The sequence below is a fragment of the Rhinichthys klamathensis genome, unplaced genomic scaffold, assembly GCF_029890125.1.
Source record: "Rhinichthys klamathensis goyatoka isolate OS25496 unplaced genomic scaffold, OSU_Roscu_1.1 h1tg000009l_1, whole genome shotgun sequence".
Lineage (NCBI taxonomy): Eukaryota > Metazoa > Chordata > Actinopteri > Cypriniformes > Leuciscidae > Rhinichthys > Rhinichthys klamathensis.
In genome coordinates, this window is record NW_026606562.1 from 2,469,846 (window position 1) to 2,494,041 (window position 24,196).

Consider the following 24,196-nt stretch of genomic DNA (forward strand, 5'->3'; position numbering starts at 1 on the left):
ACTTAGTCCAAATAATGTCACTTCTTGTGTGCCACAAGGTTTTCACAATATTTCATTTTTATTCGGACACATCATGTGGTAATTGTGTTGCATGTAAAAATGTAGGACATTTAATTTATTCTACATTTAACTGAATATCAATTCAGCAGACAATATCAAAATTACAACATTGTTGTATTGTTTTAATTTTGGACCAGTGTTGTAAAACTAGAGTTTGGTCTTAAATCTGATTCCTACTAGAGTCTTGGTCTTGTCATGGAATCTGCCTTGAGACAGAGTATGGTCTTTGGTTTGCTCTTTGGTTTTGTGGTCTGTGCCGACTTGTGCATATGTTCTTCTCTGTGCTTCATTCACTCCCAGGAAATCTTATTTACATCGTCTGAATCATTCAGATAATCTCCATTTTGACTCGAAATCAACCTACTCAGGTTTTGGCCTGGACTCTGACTTGAATGAGCTGGTTTCAACTACAACACTTTTGAATAATCTTGAGTGCTAATGGAAAATACAATATACTCTATAGACCCATTCAGTAAAGCTGCCTTAAGAATTGAGAAGCAGGAAGAAGTGTTTCCCTAAATGGTTGCCATAAAGATGAATACTGCCACTCATCACCTTTAATATCCCATCCTGTAGAGATGTGAAGTTGTAGCCCCCACACACTCTACATATTTAGCACTTACCAACTAGATTAGTGTCCCAAGTGACAATTTCAGAGACCCTGTTTCTTTGCAGAGGCTTATTTGGGTGCTAATGCTGTTGATTTGTTATGAACCTGATTTGGTTTAATTGGGCAATTAGCCGGGATTGTACAGGGGAAACAAGAGGGCTTTGCCTCACCAGATTAGAGGTTATTACCATCAGGCAGTTTAGGGACAGCTTGTAGTCCTGCGAGGCCCCCTCCCTCCACTTCGGCTTAATACCTTATTGTCACAGCCAATTGATAGCTTCTCTCATTCACCCCATAATTGTTCAGAGGCCAGAGGAAGGATAAGTCTTGAAATGTAATTAAACATGACCTTTTTCCAATGCCGACTCCCAAGACTCGAAGACCATATTGTTAGAAAATGTAAATAATGAAAAAGATAATGAGACTTAAATGGGCTGATTATCACCATTTGGGGCAGATTTGTTTGTCACTGTTTGGCCTCTACCCAGTTCTGGGACTTTTTCTGGGAGGTTAATATAATCCCAACTCAGTTTTGGCATCCTGAATTGCAGAACTTTGTGCACATTGCGCTTTGTGCTATTGCTAATATTTGTAAATGAGGGGTACTTAAATGGATTTGCTTCAGAACCCAGAACAAGTGGCATCCTAAAGTTATATCCCCCCCTTCTATGTAAAGCGCTTTGAGTGTCCAGAAAAGCGCTATATAAATGTAATGAATTATTATTATTATTATTATTATTATTATACCAATCCTGAAACCAGTTCCCAATATAGTCTATGTAGAGTTTTCAAACTTACCGACTTTGGTACCAAGTCGGTACTTCTTGACAACTCTAAGTCTGTGTATATTTTTCTTTCTTATAGGTTGATAGTAATAGTTAAAGAATTTTCACCCAAATTCTGATGGGATGCACATCCTTTGATGTCCTCAAGAAACCCTATCAGAAAACACCTTTTGGATCGTGACCAACTAGTTGAGAACCACTGGAGTAAATTAATCCACATTACAACACTTCAGCTGTTCTGCCAGGATGGAAAACCAGGGAAATTGCATCATCATCTGCTTTCATTGTGTACCAGAGATGACAGATCAAGGAATAAGCTGGCATCTTCAAAAGGATGAAATAAATCAACTGAACATCACTGTGCATCACACTTCAAGTTTTGGCTGGGAAGCATTTGTTCTGATTTCTGTGTTTCATGAATTTGCTCAGAGGGACAAAAGAATCTGAGACCGAGAGAGAAAAATAAAGCAGATGAAAGTTCCCAAAACGAGATAGGCTAGCTGGCCCCAGGTGCACCACTGTTTCATTCTCCAGCAGAGAGCAGCAAGCAGGAGACAGTGCAATGATTGCGGCCTGCAGACGGGTGCTATTATGGCCGTCGAAAGAGGAGGTGGAGGTAGGGGGGGAAATTACATGATCAGGTTTTCAATGAAAGAGGAGCTGGTAATTTGCAGAGGCGGGTGAAAGGACGAGGGAGAGAAAGGGGAAGAAAGAGAGAATGTCAGTTGGAATATACTGCCAAAACGGGCAGCAATGACAATCTGTAAACATTTCCATTATTGCTCAAATCCCCAAGCAAATCATAAAGGCCTGGCTAGCGATCGGAGTGATGGCTTCGCCCGTCAATTTGGTGCAAGGGGTCGGCTACTTTAATTGCAACCGGCTCTGTTGCTGTGAGTTATTACTCAATTACTAGCAGAGGGTGTTGACTGTTGGCCTCCGTCAAGGCTGCTCAGGGAGTTCGTAGTTCCCATATAAACATAACATCCAAATGTTGGTTATAATGCCAGTCTGAAATGGGATCTATTTCGAGACAGAGGTGAGGAAATCATTGTACGGCAAGCTGAAATCCTTTTCTTTAAATTTGCATCTAAAAAACCTTGTGTAAACATGACTTTCCACCTCTACGCTTCTCAAAGCCCGAGGCTGAAGACTATCGACATTTACATAACAGTAGATGTACCAAAGAGGCAAGATTCTGCACAACAAATCCCAGAAAATACAGACAAGCACTATATATTTCCTTTTTGTGTTGGTTTGCGAATCTTTTGGTGTTCTGTCATGGGGAATTTATTTCCTAGTCCCTGAAAGAGACAGTGCCTTAGCACCTCCGCTCAGAGAAATGTTTGACATTTAGCTTGTTTATTTGTTTTGGGTCTTCTATATCTACGTGTTTAAGAAAGGCCAGAGGCCCGCTGTGAACCATTGGCTTTTAAAAAGGGCGAGAGTTCTGAGACCAAACCGAGATGAGGCGTCTTTTTTTCCCATGCTTATCCATGTCTCCTCCTTGCAGGAGAACAAATGTGGAGGAGGAGGAGGAGAAGCGTGGTGTGGTCTGAAGCCAAAGAGGTCAAGTCAGCCAGACATTCTTGCCTCTGTCTTCTAGCGCCTACCGCCGAGCCGCCCACTGGATGATTCACCCCAAGGGGGACCGACTTTACAGAAGCCGATCAATAGTGTCACTTTTAAGTGGGATGAATCTGAAAGGTGCTTTGAAAGAAGCTAAATCTCAACTTGGGCTGTGGGTTTATCTTGCAACACTCAAGAATTAGACAACCATTGGGTGCCAAGAAACAAAGAGGGCAGGGGGTGTGATGAAAGCGGGATAGAAGAAAACATCCCAGGGTACCTGTGGAAAAAAAAAAAGAGCCATCTTTCAGATACAGTATTTGGGTCAAGATTAGCAGACAATAAATAATTAGACGTGGCTTTGAAACAAAAACTTTCAGAGTTTACTGTCTGCTGAATTATAGACTTTCCTCATCAAAGACCCTATCAATTTTTAGGCAGTTCAAAGCAGAGCCTGAGTCATAGAAGGCTGTAAATACAGTATGTACTTCAAGCCAAGTTGAGGAAAAAGTAAGCCTAGTTTTCGTTTGTGTCGGCATGCCTTAGTAATTAGGAAATATCCAAAAAAAAAAAAAAAATGCAGGGACATTTTCTGAACAGGAAATAATTACCGGTACAAATACAAACTGCACCTCTTTAACCTTTTAATAGTGGAATATGAAAGGAATATTGATCTGCCTGAAATGAGCTATTGTGGTAATGGACTAGGTGTCCAATTCTGCCCCTGAAGGACAAAATGTCCTACAGAATTTAGCTCTAACCTTTACCAAGCACGCTTTCGTGGAAGTTTCTATTGATCCTGAAAACTTGTGGTTGTTTATATAAGTGGTTTTATTTTGCATTTATTTTATACAAGGCTTGCGATTTTTGCAACTCTGTTACTACAACTTAAGAAACAACTTAAGTTTAAAACCATGGTTTGTGTGATTTTAGTTGTTTTGTAGAATAAAATTAGCATTAAAGAAACACGTTACATTTAATTATTTGAATTTTTTAAAATACATTTACAACAAAGTAATAGGTTTACAGATTTAGCTTAAATTAACCCATCACACTTCTTAATTTTAGGACTAAGTTCTTAACAATCGTATCTCTTTCCCCGAGGAACTTTGCGTTGGCTTGTCTAAAAACTTAGCAAAGGAAAACCTTTTCCATTTTTAGGACATCTTGTCATGTAAACGTACCCTGCGACTGATAAATGCAGTCAACACAAAACTTTTGTCAAATTTACAGCACAGAAGGTTAGTACTTGTATTGCTTTATTGCTAATTTGTACCGTAAAAGTTGTCTCTGTTGTTCAAGACATAGAATTGAAGATATAACTTGAAGATATAACGAATACTAAGCAGCTTTTTTAACTGTAAAGGCTTTGGGTTTAAGGTTCTGTACCAGTGAAACATCTTTTAATGTAGTTGTTGACATTTTGCTGAATCTACCTGTCTTTGTGGGTCTGTTTTTTTTCTGATCTCCCAGAGAAACTTTTACTTATACTGGATGATCATTCCATGTCTCTGCGACAAAACACACCTTTTGTTATCTGTAAGTTGAGCACAACCATTCATTCAAACCTCTGCTCTTTATATAAATAGATCCTGGGCTTTATCTATGCACTGACCCATTATGAAAGGTCTCCGTTTCAGAGAAATCACCTCCCTACAGCTGAGAAACCAATTCACCTGCTTGATGTCCTTCCTCACCTCTATTTTTTCCCCTGGAAACCATGAACGATCTTTTCTTATTTCTCTGTTAATGGTGAGAACAATTTAGCTGTGTCCATACTTCACTTAGCAACCCAGTGACTTCCTCTTAATCAGTGTCTCTTTCTCATTTAAAGCTGTTGCCATCAGCTGTTACCATCAGTATTTGTTGTGCTGATGAGGAGGTGATTTGGGCCTTGACAACTTAATGATCAATAAACAGCAGAATTTGCAGTATATAATTGCAGTGTTCATTGCTGTGTGGTTTCTAGGCTGTTTTTTTGTTTGCCAGGGCTTTACAAAGCTGTTGCTAAAGTGCTCTGATTGGTTTTCAGTGTCTTGCTATTGATTGATAGTGTGATCTGAGTGGTTGCTTTGACTTTGCTATGTGGTTGCTAAGGTGTTTTCATTTGAATCATGTTGCTAAGTGGTTTTCTAGGGTGTTCTAGATGGTTGCTATGCCTTTGCTATGCGGTTCTAGGTGGTTGCTATTACCTTGCTATGTGGTTGTTGAGGTGTTCTCATTTTTAGCACATTGCTCAGTGGTTTCTATGGTGTTCTATTTGTTTGCTATGAATGCTATGTGGTTGCTGAGGTGTTTTTATTTTAGCACATTGCTAATTGGTTCCTAGGGTGTTCTGGATGGTTGCTAGGACTTTGCTACATGGTTGCTGAGGTTCTCATTTTAGCATGTTGCTAAGTGGTTTCTAGCATGCTATATTTGGTTGCTATGACTTTGCAATGTGGTTGCTGAGGTGTTTTCATATTTGGCATGTGGTGTTCTAGATGGTTGCTATGATTTTGCTATGTGGTTGCTGAGGTGTTTTTATTTTTAGCATGTTGCAAAGTGGTTTCTAGGGTGTTCTAGATGGTTGTTATGACTTTGCTATGTGGTTGCTAATGTGTTTTCATATTTGGCACATGGCTAAGTGGTTTCTAGGGTGTTCTAGATGGTTGCTATGACTTTGCTATGTGGTTGCTGAGGTGTTTTTATTTTTAGCATGTTGCAAAGTGGTTTCTAGGGTGTTCTATGTGGTTTCTATGACTCTACTTTGCAGTTGATGAGGTGTTCTCGATTCTAGCACATTGCTCAGTGGTTTCTATGGTGTTCTAGATGGTTGTTATGACTTTGCTATGTGGTTGCTAATGTGTTTTCATATTTGGCACATGGCTAAGTGGTTTCTAGGGTGTTCTAGATGGTTGCTATGACTTTGCTATGTGGTTGCTAATGTGTTTTCATATTTGGCACATGGCTAAGTGGTTTCTAGGGTGTTCTAGATGGTTGTTATGACTTTGCTATGTGGTTGCTAATGTGTTTTCATATTTGGCACATGGCTAAGTGGTTTCTATGGTTTTCTAGATGGTTGCTATGACTTTGCTACGTGGTTGCTGAGGTGTTTTTATTTATAGCATGTTGCAAAGTGGTTTCTAGGGTGTTCTATGTGGTTTCTATGACTCTACTTTGCAGTTGATGAGGTGTTCTCGATTCTAGCACATTGCTCAGTGGTTTCTATGGTGTTCTAGATGGTTGTTATGACTTTGCTATGTGGTTGCTAATGTGTTTTCATATTTGGCACATGGCTAAGTGGTTTCTAGGGTGTTCTAGATGGTTGTTATGACTTTGCTATGTGGTTGCTAATGTGTTTTCATATTTGGCACATGGCTAAGTGGTTTCTAGGGTGTTCTAGATGGTTGTTATGACTTTGCTATGTGGTTGCTAATGTGTTTTCATATTTGGCACATGGCTAAGTGGTTTCTATGGTTTTCTAGATGGTTGCTATGACTTTGCTACGTGGTTGCTGAGGTGTTTTTATTTATAGCATGTTGCAAAGTGGTTTCTAGGGTGTTCTATGTGGTTTCTATGACTCTACTTTGCAGTTGATGAGGTGTTCTCGATTCTAGCACATTGCTCAGTGGTTTCTATGGTGTTCTAGATGGTTGTTATGACTTTGCTATGTGGTTGCTAATGTGTTTTCATATTTGGCACATGGCTAAGTGGTTTCTAGGGTGTTCTAGATGGTTGCTATGACTTTGCTATGTGGTTGCTAATGTGTTTTCATATTTGGCACATGGCTAAGTGGTTTCTAGGGTGTTCTAGATGGTTGTTATGACTTTGCTATGTGGTTGCTAATGTGTTTTCATATTTGGCACATGGCTAAGTGGTTTCTAGGGTGTTCTAGATGGTTGCTATGACTTTGCTATGTGGTTGCTGAGGTGTTTTTATTTATAGCATGTTGCAAAGTGGTTTCTAGGGTGTTCTATGTGGTTTCTATGACTCTACTTTGCAGTTGATGAGGTGTTCTCGATTCTAGCACATTGCTCAGTGGTTTCTATGGTGTTCTAGATGGTTGTTATGACTTTGCTATGTGGTTGCTAATGTGTTTTCATATTTGGCACATGACTAAGTGGTTTCTAGGGTGTTCTAGATGGTTGCTATGACTTTGCTATGTGGTTGCTGAGGTGTTCTAATTTTTAGCATGTTGCTAAGTGGTTTCTATGGTGTTCTAGATGGTTGCTATGACTTTAATATGTGGTTGCTAATGTGTTTTCATATTTGGCACATGGCTAAGTGGTTTCTATGGTGTTCTAGATGGTTGCTATGACTTTAATATGTGGTTGCTGAGGTGTTCTAATTTTTAGCATGTTGCTAAGTGGTTTCTAGGGTGTTCTAGATGGTTGCTATGACTTTAATATGTGGTTGCTGAGGTGTTCTAATTTTTAGCATGTTGCTAAGTGGTTTCTAGGGTGTTCTAGATGGTTGCTATGACTTTATTATGTGGTTACTAAGGTGTTTTAATTTTAGCATGTTGCTAAGTGGTTTCTATGGTGTTCTGCCTAGTTATTAGGTCTTTGCAATGTGGCTGTTAAGGTGTTAGGGTTGGTTTTCAGCACATCACTATGTAGTTTTTAGGGTGTTCCGAGTAGTTTCTTACTGGCTTAAATCAAAAGAGGTCAGGTGTATGATATTCTGGTCCCTCTTTTTTTTCTTTTTTTTTTTTTTATCGTCATCCAAGCAAAAATCATCTGATTGCTTATATAATTGGGGCTGATCAGCGATCAGTAAATCAATAAACAGCAGCACTCTCATGGACTGGGTGCTTTTTCGAAAGTCATGTTGTTTTGGTTATTTTACTGCTGTGTTCAAACTTTTCCCCACTGAGAAAGATAACAGTGGATACACAATAAAAATAGTATTGAAAAGCATACATGCTCTTCTTTGAAACCACAAAAGAATAAAGTAAAGGTCAAGAATCTTGAACAGATTGGTGTGCAAGATAAAGATGCTATCTTGTGCTTTGAACCAAGCATTGATTCTTGTGTTTGATGTATAAGTGAATCGAAAGGCTTTGCCCTTAGTCTTTAGAAAGTTCTTCTGGAAGTGATGGGAAGTGATTTAATGGGAAACAAGCAATAAGACAAAGGTTACCACTTGAGTACTACATCCATCAACTCCTCTTTAAAGATGCACTCAGTTTTATCCCCACTTTAAAAAAGTTTTTCCTGTAAAGAATTAGTACTTTTGACAAGTATGTTGGTCTCGAACTATGGCCACATTTAATATGGCCCTCAAGTGAAGCACTATCATGGGTGAATATATTGTGCTTTTCAGAGTGTTTACACGTACTAAAAAGGAAAAAATTTAGCTTTTTTCATGTACAGACGACATCGTTGTCAAAACGATCCCCGTTCACAGGGAACTGTGAAAACGACTAAAAACACTGTATTATTCGTGCCAGGCCAGTAGATGGCGATGTCCCTTTGTAAAGAACAACTACAGGCCTATAGACTGAACACGTAATACGCATGTGCATGACGTCATGTTTTTGACATTTACATGGAGACAATAACGGTGTTGTTTTCAAAAACGTGCACTTTGAAACCCATTCGGGGTAAAATCGCAACTTTACATTTTCCGTCGGTCTTAGTGCACGATGTAACTACAGAAGAGTCAAGTTTTAAATAGGAAAAATATCGAAACTCTTTGGTCATTTTTTTTTTAGAAATGCTAATGGTCTTGTCCACTTCAATGATGTATGCTAAGCTATGCTAAAAGTGGTACCGCCAGAACCGGAGATCCGCTGAATGGATTCAAAAACTGTAAAACTCAACAGTTTAACTCTGGGGGAGTTGTAAAATGAGCCTGTTTCCAAAAAAAGTGGAGTATCCCTTTAAGTTGTCTCATTATGTTTCTGGTCTCTTAATGGTACTGCTTCCTCCAGTGAGTATAATCTCAGGCATCATTTCTCCACTAAACAAGCAGAGCAGGTATGAGGATGAAATGAGCTGAACTGTGTACCTGCACCAATAACTGTGTATAGTTAAAATACATGGTTGTAAAAAACTTGCGTTTGTTATTACTGTTCAAACCCCTGTTCAAGGCCCCCAAATGGGAACACCACTCGGTTAGTGGACCCCAGGTCATTTGATTAGACCCCTAATTTAAAATGAATATTAACTCAATTTAAATTGTTATTCAGGGGTTCAACCATTAAGTGATTGAGATTGGATTGAGACCATTAGATTCAGTTCAGTTCTGTGAGCTTGGTCTTACTGAAAAATGCAAATGACTCAAAAGCAAGATTACTTCACGAATCAGGCATCATTCTGTCCCTAGAAAGGCAAATTGTGTAACTGTCAATGAAAAAAAAAAAAAAAATCTTTTGATTGCCACAGAACACAGAATCTGCCACAGAACAGAGAATAATCTAACGTTACGTTTACATGACAACGATCTACTAAACACTGAAAACTTTTTCCTTTATGTTTTTCGCATACAGACGACAACGCTCTCACGGATCTGTGAAAACGACTAAAACACTGTATTATTCATGCCAGGTCAGTAGATGGCGATGTCACGAGAAACTTTATGCGCCTATGGACTGAAAACCTAATGCACATGCGCATGACGTCACCGTTTTCACAAATTCACGTTTTTGTAGTTTACACAGAGACAAAAACGGTATTGGTTTCAAAAACGTGCACTTTGAAACGCATTCTCAAAAGTTTGCGTTTTCAGGCTCCCAAAACGCCGTTTGTCGTGTAAATGAACGGTCAAAATGCATAAAAAGTTTTTTGTTTTTAATTGAAACTAGTGTCGTGCAATTGGCCCCCGAGACTTTTTATACTTTAGACTTTTTAAACTTTAGAAATTTTTGAGAATATTTACAAATTTTAGGGCTGTCAAAGTTCTAAAGTAATATGAGATAAATAAGAACTATTTATTAATAGTAATGTATTAATAAATTATATATATATATATATATATAATGTATATTAATATAAATGTTCTATATTAATATTCCTTATAAGTGGTCCTCTCTCTCTGATAATATTTACAGTACTGTAATCATATAAAAGCCATATACAAAATCATATTTTATGTTGTATTTTATGGTGGAACTTGACAATCAAGGGCAGGTAAAAAAGACCTCTCTACGTCTCTCACACTTTATTTACCCCCGCCTCATTTAGTATCAAGTGACATTACTCACTAATAGCGGAAGCCATTCGCGAACTCTTCAATCAACAAGGGCATGACTACAGCCCAAATAATGGAGATCTAAAGGACCTCCAGCATTGATATTAATGGTACCAAAAACACAGCAAATGCCAACTCGCAATCAAGGAGCTTGTTAAATTATGCACAGTGACAATCTGTACCTGAAACCAAACATCTCAATTGATTAGGCACTCCGGTGGCCTTGCCATGCTGTGTCTGAAGTATTTGTAGATTTAATACCATCTGTCTTATGAATAGAACATGTTTTTCTCCCACACGATGGGGAACAAATATTCATTTGCAAAGGCTTTTGTTTTAACGTCAGACGCTGGTTCTCTTTTGTTAGCTTAAGCCGCTTTGGAGCGACGCTTCGATGGTTGGCGCACCTGAGGTAATGTGTATGTTCACCCACAGTCACCCGTTTGGTGTAACACCACATTTCTCTTCTGATGGAGGATATATTGGTCAAAAAAGACTCGTAGGAATGAGAGGATTGCTCTTGACTGGATAGTTGACTATCAGTATTTTTAACAAGAAATTTATTAAAGTAATACATTATGGAATTATAGTGTTATTTCATTGCAAAGTATGCAATTTTGGAGCTTAAACCATCGGTTACATCTCAGCACTTTTCCTAGGGCAGGCTGAGTTATGATGGATGAAACCCTACTGGTTCATTATGCCTTCATAAATATCAGACTTTCTAAAATGACTAGCAAAAGTACAGTGAGTTTAATCTGCAATTGGAGTCTTGTGGCTTCCAATAATGATGTCTTTAATGGCTACTGAAATATTAATCGTTCACGGTGATTTGTGACTCTGGGCTTTGACTCTCAGAAGAGACACATTCGGAGTGTGCAGTGGTTCTACGATCACGTTACTGTATTCCAGTGTTAGGTTGTGTAAGTTTTCCTATACACACCTGCGTTTTGTCCAGTCACTATCATGGCCCTGCTGCAACATATGCTGTCAGAAGTCCAGGTGTTTAGCTTTAGTTAAGATCATGTCAGGAAAAGATCAATAATACCTTGCCTGTCTCTTGTGTGGTTATGGGTCTTGAAATAAATGTTATCAGAATAGGACAGACCGACAGGCAGACAGACAGAGAGACAGACAGACAGACAGATAGACAGACAGACAGATAGACAAATAGATAGATAGATAGATAGATAGATAGATAGATAGATAGATAGATAGATAGATAGATAGATAGATAGATAGATAGATAGATAGATAGATAGATAGATTGATTGATTGATTGATTGATTGATTGATTGATTGATTGATTGATTGATTGATTGATTGATTGATTGATTGATTGATAGACAGACAGACAGACAGACAGACAGACAGATAGATAGATAGATAGATAGATTGATTGATTGATTGATTGATTGATTGATAGACCGACAGACAGACAGATAGATAACAGACAGACAGACAGACAGACAGACAGATAGATAGATAGATAGATAGATAGATAGATAGATAGATAGATAGATAGATAGATAGATAGATTGATTGATTGATTGATTGATTGATTGATTGATTGATAGACCGACAGACAGACAGATAGATAACAGACAGACAGACAGACAGACAGACAGACAGACAGACAGATAGATAGATAGATAGATAGATAGATAGATAGATAGATAGATAGATAGATAGATAGATTGATTGATTGATTGATTGATTGATTGATAGACCGACAGACAGACAGATAGATAACAGACAGACAGACAGACAGACAGATAGATAGATAGATAGATAGATAGATAGATAGATAGATTGATTGATTGATTGATTGATTGATTGATTGATTGATTGATAGACCGACAGACAGACAGATAGATAACAGACAGACAGACAGACAGACAGACAGACAGACAGACAGACAGACAGATAGATAGATAGATAGATAGATAGATAGATATATAGATAGATAGATAGATAGATAGATAGATAGATAGATAGATTGATTGATTGATTGATTGATTGATTGATAGACCGACAGACAGACAGATAGATGACAGACAGACAGACAGACAGATAGATAGATAGATAGATAGATAGATAGATAGATAGATAGATTGATTGATTGATTGATTGATTGATTGATTGATTGATTGATTGATAGACCGACAGACAGACAGATAGATAATAGACAGACAGACAGACAGACAGACAGATAGATAGATAGATAGATATACAGACAGATAGATAATAGACAGACAGACAGACAGACAGACAGACAGACAGACAGACAGATAGATAGATAGATAGATAGATAGATAATTAGACAGACAGACAGACAGACAGACAGACAGATAGATAGATAGATAGATAGATAGATAGATAGATAGATAGATAGATAGATAGATAGATAGATAGATAGATAGATAGATAGATAGATAGATTGATTGATTGATTGATTGATTGATTGATAGACCGACAGACAGACAGACAGATAGATAATAGACAGACAGACAGACAGACAGATAGATAGATAGATAGATAGATATACAGACAGATAGATAATAGACAGACAGACAGACAGACAGACAGATAGATAGATAGATAGATAGATAATTAGACAGACAGACAGACAGACAGACAGACAGACAGATAGATAGATAGATAGATAGATAGATAGATAGATAGATAGATAGATAGATAGATAGATAGATAGATTGATTGATTGATAGACCGACAGACAGACAGATAGATAATAGACAGACAGACAGACAGACAGATAGATAGATAGATAGATAGATAGATAGATAGATAGATAGATAGATAGATATACAGACAGATAGATAATAGACAGACAGACAGACAGACAGACAGACAGATAGATAGATAGATAGATAATTAGACAGACAGACAGACAGACAGACAGATAGATAGATAGATAGATAGATAGATAGATAGATAGATAGATAGATAGATAGATAGATAATTAGACAGACAGACAGATTTGATTAATTTCTAGAAAAAAAATCCTAACCTACTTTTTTCCCCATTGAATATCCTTTTGCACTCACAAAATGCCCCATTATGTAACGACATTGACCACAATTAATGAAGCCTGATCTGATAAAGAGGTGCTCTTACAGACATCTGCAACTCTCTCCTGTTTGACTGACTGCTTGCGTTCGCACCGCAAATAGAGCGCTATTTAATTATTGAGCGTATGGTCTGAAAAACAGCAGGAGCAAGCGAGGAGAGAGGAGCAACCTTTCATTGAGTTCCTCTGATCTCCAGCAAGACAGAAACAACATGTTCACGGCAGACAGAACCCGACGAGCCTGGACGAATTATTACTGCCTCAAAGTTTGCAAAACAATCAAGACTCTAAAAAACGAGCTGGAAAAGGATGCTGGCATACAGTATACTATATATAAGATGAATCCATATTACATTATTTAAGCGTTAAAGTGCCCCCAGCGTGAAGTTATTTCCTCTCAAGAAGCATCAAGAGCTGTCATTAAAACATCTTTGCTTTGGACCAGCCTCCCTCCGAGTCTCCCGAACATCATAATCCGGCCCGGCAGCAAGAGAGATGTGATCATTATTATCTTAAGACCAAAGCCATCTGCCTACAAGCTTTGACATTGAAGGAGAAAACCAGTAAATTGGATTTTGGCAGGTATTATCTGTTAGAGAGATGTATGGAAAGCCCTGGATACAGCCAAGAGGGTAAACAAGAGCAGCAAGGAGAGAAATAAAGATTGCATGGCAGACATTCGTGAAAAATGACCCCTTGTGTTTAAATCTGGGGGGGGGGAGGGGGAGTGGGGAGAGGGATAAAATATTACGGGGAAATTTTGATTGACTGGCTTTTGTTTGCTCTGGCTGTCAAAGATTAGACCCCACGAATACTGAGAGGAAGACGAGATGCACTTCGAGGAAGCACAACTCGTAAGATGTCATGTTACGATAACATTTCATTGATCACAGAGGCGGCTGAGGAACTATGATGATTTGAAGGAAATATAATACACATGTATTCTGACACAAGGCAATATTAAGTGGCCTGCGAAAGATTCAGACTGATTTAATTTAATAATAATAGTAATAAACAAACCATGGCTCACTGTATCATAAGCGGCATTGTGTAATATATTAGGTCAATGAACCGTTAACACAATCATCCTCCGAACATCTCGGTTAAAATGCTGGCAGTGATAAATTACATTAAAGCTTTGGAGTCTCACTTTAGGTACAGAAAGCAGTGAAGCTGGTGAGTGAGTAACGGGCATCTGAGACCATATATCTACATATCGCAAACAATACATAAAAACCAGGTGATTCTTAACCCTAAAACAGGCAACGTGAACCACGAGTTACATGGTTTTTATTGTCTTTTTTGGGGCATAAGAACGATTTTTCCATCAAATCCTTTTCATTCACAGCCTGGTCTGTCTCGCTGGTCACATGATTTGCTTCAAGTTTTCTGTGATCGATTAGTCAGCCTGTCCTAAATCCAACATGGCTGCCAGTGGTGCAGGACATTCAGATTTTGAGGTAAGTAAATATATATTAAACTTACTTTTCTTCTGGAAAAATAATAATAATACTGCTAACATTAATTGTGAACATTGTCTTAAGGTGCTGAAGAAGAAAATTAAATAATATGTTGTTATTTAGCACGTTTTGAAATGTATGAGTTACGTTGCCTGTTTAGGGTATAAAAAAGGATCAACCCTAATTTTGACCATCTTTGTATTTTGAGGTATTTTTTTTTTTTTACAAATTATAAAATTTACAGGTTAAACCGACATTAGTATGTCTAGGTGACTATATCTTAGTATTTTTAACTGGATATTTTCTTTCAGGGCTTCACACCTAGCTCATTTTACGGTAGAAGGAATGAGAGTAGAGAAAAAAGGATGCAAGTTATATAGCAGATACCAGAAAACTCTTCAGATTCTGAGACAAGTGATAAAGATGATGAAATTTTTGTCAACCTGCCAGGAGAGGTAGACACAGAGAGCGACAGTGACAGTTCTGCTGAGGAGGTTGAAGATGTGACAGCTCAGCAATGTAAAAGAACCAAGAACTTTAGGTACTTCTTTTCCTCATGTCAGGCATGCATTCTGCTGAATGGTAGCAGACGAGAGGCCTCTGCATGAAACAAATATAATTCAGTACACAAAAAAATACATTTCCAATTAATTTATCAAACTGTTAGTGTATTATCTAAAACATTTGTTTATTTCTTCTTTTTTTTTGCAGCTGGAGGAAGAAAAGGTTTGAGCACCAGTCAGCAGCCAATGAAAATACATTCAGAATGCCTGATCAGCTTTCATCTTCTTGCAGCTACTTCACAAGGTTTTTTTGACGAAGAGCTTTTCCAACTTATTGCCGAACAAACTAATCTGTACTCTTGCCAGTTACGTGGAACTAGCATTAACACAAATCCAAATGAAGTGAGGTCATTTATTGGGATGAAACTCATCATGGGTATTGTGAAGATGCCATCAGTTGATGATTACTGGGCTGAGGGTAAACGTTACCAAACAATTGCCAATGTGATGTCCGTAAAGAGGTTCCAATGCCTCTCTAGAATGATACAATTTCAGGACAATGCCCCATCAGACCCAGATCAGGATCGGCTCTTCAAAGGCAGACCAGTCCTAGAACATATAAGGAAAGAAAGTTCTGGAAATTGAGAGTGAGATGATTGATGAAATGATGGTGCCTTACAAGAGCATCAAGGCTGGTTCTCCGCGGCAGTATCTGCCCAGCAAACCTCATCATTGGGGGTTCAAGATATTTGTACGTGCAGGTGTTTCTGGCATGGTCTACGATTTCCCGGGTGTACACTGGTAAGAGCACATTTGGCGCTGAACAAGGACCTGCCAAAGAGCTTGGACTTGGAGCCAGTGTTGTTGTTGAACTCTGCAAGACCATCAACAACCCAATGGAGTGTGTTGTCTACTTTGACATTTTTTTTTTTTTTTTTACCTCACTACCTCTTATTGTGCACCTGAATGAGTCACTTGGCCTGTGCAGTTTGTGGACCATTCACAAGAACAGGCTGAAGGGAAGCCACCTGGAAGAATACCACAATCTAAGAGACAAGGAAGAGGCAGCTTTGATTACAGAGTGGATAATGAGGCAATTGTAAAATGGGTTGACAACAAAGCCGTCACACTAGCCAGCTGGGAGTCCAGTGAAAGAAGTGAGGCGGTTCTCTAAAGAACAGAAGAAACGAGTTGGGGTCACCTGTCCAAACATTGACACACAATACAATGTCCACATGGGAGGTGGCCGACATAATGGTGGCCTTGTACCGTACCCCTGCAAAATCCCATCGGTGGTACATGAGTTTGTTTTGGCAGATGGCTAATAAAGCCCTAAACTATGGATGGCTTCTTTATCGCAGAGATGCAAAGAGTCTGGGTGAGGTAAAGCACAAGAAGCTGAAGACATTCAGGCTGGAAGTTGCATATGCACTCATTCATGCTGGAAAAAAGAAGGGAAGGCCCTCAAAGCTAAGAGATGATGATGTTCCCACCAAAACATCCAGCGGCCAGCAACACCAAGACCTGTGGGTGACATCCGGTACGACAATGTAGACCACTTCCCGGTGTTCTCTGATAGGGGCAGAGGCAAGTTAGTTGCAATGCTTAGTTAAAAATGCAAGAAAAATGGACAAAAAAAAAGAATATTTAAAAACTGTCACCCCCCTTTTTGAGAATATACGTAACATTGCACTATCCAAATTTAAATGGTTGTAATTCAAGAATCCTTTGGAATATAGACATAGGTTTGAAATATGAAATTTGAAAAATATTTAAATATGAAAAAGTTATGGAAGTTTAAATTTACTGTAAATCAAATGTACTCTCCTAAATATTTCATATTATTTAATATTTTATATACATTTTTTACTCTAAACTTACTATCAAATCAAAGCCATATGTCTAACCAATGTGTGTTTCAAATTTTAAGTTGATATCACAAAATTTAAGTTCCCATGAGATTTTGTTTAGGCGCTGTACCAAAAATAGCCACTGGGTGTTTTTTATGCATTCTTCTGTAACAAATTTATACATTTCAGTCTCAATTTCACAAATTATTTGGCAGATATGGAACCGTGAGACTCAGACCTTTCCGACGATATGCGTTTTGTCAAGATTAGAAACGTTTTTTTTTTATTATTATAAAGTAGTTGAAAGCCTGAACAAAACCTGTCACCACCCACTAGTTGAGGAGCTCGCTAAAATCATTTAAAGTACTATTTTTATGCAAGGTCTGATTTCAAAAGGCTGAATTCACAGATTCTGAATCTTGAGTTCGTAAGCTTACGAATGATATCTAATTTGTCAACATTAGATCAGGTAAATTATAGGATGTAATTGTTTTAAACATGCAGTGGCAAGTGGGCCATTAACAGTTAACAGATTTATGACTTGGTCCTTTTTTTATACCCTAATCAGGCAATGTGTACTGGGAGTTACAACTCATAAAATACAAAATATATCAAATATTTAAAAAATTCGTTTGGATGTGTTTTACTTAAGTCCAAAATTACATGAAATTATTTTTTTCTCATCATTTTCCACTCTTGCCTGTTTAAGGGTTAAATATCAGCAGAAGAGTATGGAAACCAATATGCAATCCATCTATCTATCTATCTATCTATCTATCTATCTATCTATCTATCTATCTATCTATCTATCTATCTATCTATCTATCTATCTATCTATCTATCTATCTATCTATCTATCTATCTATCTATCTATCTATCTAAAGATTCAAGATTCAAATAGCTTTATTGGCATGGTGAAATAAATCTTTACATTGCCAAAGCATTCATAACACTATAGACAGACAGACATACAGATAGATAGATAGATAGATAGATAGATAGATAGACAGATAGACAGACAGACAGATAGTTTGTTTGTTCCCTTAATAACATCCAGACTGGAAGCTGTCCGAAAGCTGTAGTTTATCTTACTTGTCTTCTTCAGATCTTTAGGATGGTTATGACTATTCCTAGATATAGGAATCTGTAAATACCATTTTAATTGGACCATGACTGTAGACTGAGGATTGAACGGGGGCTCTTAGCATAGCAGTGATCTGGAAGGCTATTCATCTTTCGGACAGGAGGAAAATCTGACAACCCACATCTTGACTTATAATTATGGCCTTATCATATCCGTAGGGCTGAAAAATGACCCTTTTCTTGGACAAACAAACCAGGAGAGCTTTGTACCTGGCGGCAGCTGCACACTTGATTCACCATTACAGATGAACCAATGGGAAACCCGGCCGGCGGCATTCGGGAACACATCTGCAGGCTACAGTTACGTTTTTCATGTTGGTCTGTCCACAGAATGCTCAATGACCAGGTTGCCTGGTAACAGAAGATTCCTTGTTCTCGCAGTGTTGCTGAAACTACTTATTCATAAGCATCAAACACAATCAACAGATGGTTGATTTCATCTGGTCTCGTTTCACACATTCTTTTCGACCTAATTACGTATGTGTGCAGCTGTACTGATTAATCAGACTTGTGTTTCAGGTCAGCAACTTTCTACAGGTTAGAGGAAACAGGCTTCTAATTGCTTGAGGGGAAATGAAAAATGGCCATCTTTTAGTTCCAGAAAAACATCGCTGCAGCTCCATCCCTCATTGGCGCCAGCTGTTTTTCTGTCTACAGATTTTCACAATGATGAGGTTAGCAAGGATGCTAACTTTTGAATTCGTTTACAACCTTCACTAACAGAAAAAGAATAAGACATTTTATTTTTATAGATGTACGAAGACCAGTGAAGATCATGGAGAAGGGGAGTTATGTTAACACTACGTCTAATCTAGGTGAGCACTCTTGTGGCTGCATTTTGAACATACTGTAGCCGTTTAATGTTTTTTTTTTTTGGTAAGTCAATTAACAAGGCATTGTAGTAGTCCAAACGAGAAGTTATTAGTGCATGAACAAGGGTTTTTGTATCAGCCAGATTGAGCGAGGAACGGAGACAATATTACTCGGGTGATAAAGAGTTTTTAACAACAAAGCAATATGAGAAGCAAAGGAAAGAGAGAAATCAAATAAAATACCAAGATTACGTTAAGGGGAGGAGGGTTTAACAAGAACCCCATATATGTCAAAGGACAGGTCCATTCTATTTACAGGTACGGTGTAGCTGATCATCATTATTTTGGTTTTGCTGTATTTTAATTTAGGAACGATCGGGGACATCCAGTGTTCTCCAATACACGCAGAGTGACTCAGGCAGAGATTAAATATCAGAGGGTGTGGTAAAATAGATTTGGACGTCAACATCAGCATAACAATGAAAACGAAGTCCATACTTGCGTATGATATCACCAAATGGCTGCTTGTAGATGATAAAAAGTAATGGACCAAGAACTGAGCCCTGTGGAACACCCTGTGTCAGTGTAATTGTGGAGGACTATACCCTTGCATGGTGATACTATACTATCAGTGAGATAAGAAATGAATCAGCAAAGAGCAGAACCCCTGGTCCCGGTTTCAGAGAGACGAGAAATAAGAATTTCATGAAAGATAGTATCAAATGCTGAACTTAGATCAAGGAGAATTAGGATGTTTGTAATACCATTAGTAACTGTGTTGGCTTTCACATGCTAGAGTATGTAGGTCTAAAGGCTCGTACACACCGGGACGAATATCGGCGCGCGTTATTCGCCAGCGTTTTTCAACGTGTTTTTTGTCTTCACACCCAAGCGATTTTCGCTGACGATGAGCCGAGTGAACATGCAAATTCATTCCCTGACATTAGATGGCGCCTATTTGCTCAGCAATACCACTCCATAACAGTTCTCTTTTATCAAGATTTTTGTAGTCGCTGTCGCGTTTGTCATATAGTTCTTTATGTTCCGACACCAACGAGACCAGCGGCTCTACATTCATCTTGCCTTGCATCTTCCTCGTCTTATTTCTTCCCGGCAGTGTAGACGCAACTTGGCGTATATCTTCTTCGCCGTTACGAATGTGTGCTCGGCAAGACCGTTTTGTGTTTGAGTGCCTCCAAGTTGTGTTTTACTGTAACTTTAGAAGCTCCAGACACGTGAGCAAAAGCGCCAATCTCATTGGTCGGATAGTTTTTGACGCGGCGCTTCAAACTAAAAAAACGAACCCGAGGCGTTTTTTAAAAAATGACGCTTTTATGCCTGGCGTTTTTCACGTCAGTGTGCACACTCACATTGGCGCCCTTTGTTTAGTCACGAGGCGTTAAACGTCGGCGAATATTTCGTGCGAAATTCGTCCCGGTGTGAACAGGCCTTAAGGGTGCAGTCACATTTGGCAACATTCGAGGTCAAAAAAAGGTCCATTGACTAATGCCAGTATAGAGTGCTGGAGGGATGACGTATTTTTGTTGGCCAAAACCCGAAGACGAGTTCACATTTTTGCACTTACGTTTCCATCGTCCTAAAGGCGCAATGCCTTTTTGAATGGGTTTTTGGTTAAATGCCTGAAATGAGGTCTGTGGTGAACACAAGCTCAAGGTATTTTTTAACATTTTACTCTATGACATAAAACACAATACCCTTATAATACCCTTTTTTTAAATGCTTATTCTTTTCTTGAAAAAAGCTTTTTTTAACAAGTGTCTACGTGGGACTACAGAGGGTGTCTGGGGCATTAAACATCATCACGCCGAACAAATAAACTACTCACTAGTCCGCTTTCACAACGTCATTGTGTTTATAACCACAGTCTTGGATCCGCAATCCAATCCACAAACTTTCAGGGAACATGTTTTTTAAATAAGACTAAAGAAGTTGTTGGTAGCTTAATGGTGGTGATGTTGAAGTCATGTGACCTTGATGTGGTTTGATTATAGACCATGTTTAGGTTTTTACTTTTGCTAATTTGTTTTTAGGCTTCTAAGTTCATAAAAGTTGTGTCCATTTGCCATGATGAACAAAACGTGTAAGAATCATAAACTTTTGTTGGTCATAGAGCTTATTTTCGGCAATAATCCAAAAGCCAATGGAAAAAGTCCAATTGGGTTTTTGTCGAGGGAATCAGGGTGATGCTAACATGGTCTACAAAAGTAGCTTTCTATTGGTCAACGCTGAGAATCCATGTGACCAACTTGAACCGGTTGCGTAATCCACGATTGGAAATATTTTGCCCATGCGAAATTGCAGATCATGTGGATTCCTTTTTATATGACTATTTCAGCCATGAAAATGAGCCAAACAACAGTAAATGTGACAGCACCTTAATACATACAATTATACTTTTTCCAAGTATTTTTTTCGATCAAGTAATTTGCGTTACATTTATAGGTATTTAAACAATAGCATAATAAAACAATAAGCATTTGTGTACTAAGAAATCCAAAACAAAAATCCCTCCCTACTTCATGTTGTGAGATTTACCAAGTTTCTTTATTTGTAGCAGACAAAAATAACATAATTTTGGTGTTGTTTTGTCAAAATAACATAAAAAGGGGACGTTTACACGACAGCGATGTACTAAAAACGGAAAAGTTTTTCCTTTGCATTTTCCACGAACAGACGACAACGTTGTCAAAACAATCCCCGTTCACACGAATTCGCACACAAAACGACTAAACACACTGTTCATGCCAGGCCAGTAGATGGCGATGCCACTTTGTAAAGAAACACAACCCGTCTACAGACTGAACACATAATACACATGCGCATGACGTCACTATTTTAACAAAATTAGCAATTTTGTAGTTTACATAGTTACATATCATTTTCAAAAACTTGCACTTTGAAACCTGTTTTCAAAAGTTTATGTTTTCAGGCTCCCAAAACGCTGTTGTTATGTAAATGAACGGGCAAAACGTACAAAAAGTTTTTATTTGAAAACGATGCCGTGTAAACGGTCCCTCAGAGTAGCGGCGACTCGCATTAGCATTTGGCTCCCATTAGCATTATTAGCTAGTTAGCTCTTTGTCTGGCTAAATGTGAGATCTGTAAGGCTATAATCAAACTAAACTTTACTTCTTTTTTTTTTTTCATGGAAACACAAGCTTCTTCAACATTTAAGGCTCGATGTATAGTGATATTTTCCATGCCGAAGTTGATTTGAAAGACAGGATGACCTTTCGAGGCAAAAGGTCATCCTGTCTTTCAACTCAACTTTCGTTGTTTTTGTCAGTCATAGATCTGAAGCTATACATGGTCCAATCTCACCTGCGTAAACTCAGTCCTGTAATTGCCTACTGTCACACTTTGCCACGTCGCTCCCCCTCAGATCCAGCTCTCAAATTGGAATGCGGAATGGGATTGCGAGGAGGCGGCGGTGGAGACAGTGCCGATTTCGGCATGAAATATCAACGTCCGGGAAGGTCACAACAGTCATGGCCTCATCTGTCAGCTGGGTTTTCAGCTTCAGTCTAATGCTGGCCCTTCATAGCAAGCCTTAGGCAACAAATGAACCTCCATCAATCATGCTCACCGAAGCTTTAGCCGTTCCTGTTGCATCAAAGATATGAAGGAGGTGCGAATCAGGAAACGATGACCCTTCCACCTGTGGCTGAGACCCTATTCGCAAAAATGACAGGAGAAATGGAACCAGTTTTGCACCATATTGCTAATAAAGAGCCGTATGAAATATTTATGCCATAAAGGGCTACATTTAACCGTTGATCAAACTGCGTCATGATACATTTGCAAGTAATAGTCGTGCTGTGTCGTGGAATGTGTGCTGTGTGTTATTTAGAGGTTGGGAGATGAAAAACACTGCTTGGGGAGGTAGAAACAGCCTGGGCAATAACCCTTTTTATTAGTGCAATTTATCAGATGTGTCACATGACTTCTTTTATACCTTTTCTTTCAATACCTTCCGCCTAAACATCAAAAGGCAAGAGTATGTGGGTAAGTGACATAGCGCACGTCTTTTTTTTTTTTTTTTTTTACATTTATTTAAAATATTTCAAAAATGCATTTCATACCTGTATAAAATGCCCTAAACTTGTAAGATGATCATGTTTTTAATTTCTGAATTAAAATGTAGGGTAATATTTTGAGGCATAAAGTCAAAAAAGTCATGACAATGAAGATTTTTTTAATAACAAATAAATAAATTCTTGAAAAGAAAGCCCATAAGTAGCTTTGCATAATATTTTGAGAAAGAATATTTAAAAAAAGTATATTAACAAAACTGTTTAACTCCTTGTTAAATGTTTGTCATGCAAGTCATGTGGTAGTACCAAATAAAAGAGAAAACTATATCATAGAGGGACTCTCATGACTGTTTTTTTTTCAAGGCCAATAAAAGATTGAAAATTATCATTAATTAATTAATAATTCATGAGATTAATAAAAATATTTTTTATGTGCCTTTTTCTTGAAAATATATTTTACATAATGATGTATGGAAGCCATTTGACATTTAGCCAGAGAGTGAATGAAAGTGCTTCAAAACTTTAGGCTGGACGATTCTGAAACGGCTACAATGGGTTTAGAGAGTAATGGGTTTACTCAGAACAAAAGCACTGAAAGAGAAACAGGGAATTGCAAGACAGCACTGATACAAAAGGGATTTTGCTACTGTCAGCATTTAACTTAACTGTCAGGTCATGTGACGATCAACAGCGAGTACTAAATAGGCTAATTTTGTTTACTGTATTTGTCGTCCTGGAATATATGACCCGACTTCTGTGTTTTCTTGGAAAATGACAACAATGTAAATGTTGTGCATGCATTTGAATAATGCAAATTAATGGAGCACTACACTCTCAGTGCTGTGCTATTTGAGTTTGATTCAGGAAAGCATTAATTACCATAAATACATATTCATGCTTTTCTATGGTTTTGCTGATTAACAGCAAGGGTGTGAGGAACACAAAAAAGTCTACCTAGCCGGATATGGGATTTTTTCCCCATTCATAACCAAAAAAATGCATGGTAATGTATGCAAAAAGGTAAGCGTTTATTTTCATTAACATTTCAAAATGTAAAAATGGGGAGAATCCTTGAAGCATTT

General features: G+C 38.1%; 1 long non-coding RNA gene across 1 annotated transcript; it reads left to right on the forward strand.

Annotated features, from left to right (window-relative positions):
* Window positions 1–16,399: 16,399 nt before the first annotated feature.
* LOC130093549 (uncharacterized) lies at window positions 16,400–23,089 on the forward strand. The gene is made up of 4 exons (XR_008807956.1): window positions 16,400–16,794; window positions 18,407–18,921; window positions 19,000–19,062; window positions 22,463–23,089. It is a non-coding gene; the product is annotated as an uncharacterized LOC130093549 (long non-coding RNA).
* Window positions 23,090–24,196: the final 1,107 nt, after the last annotated feature.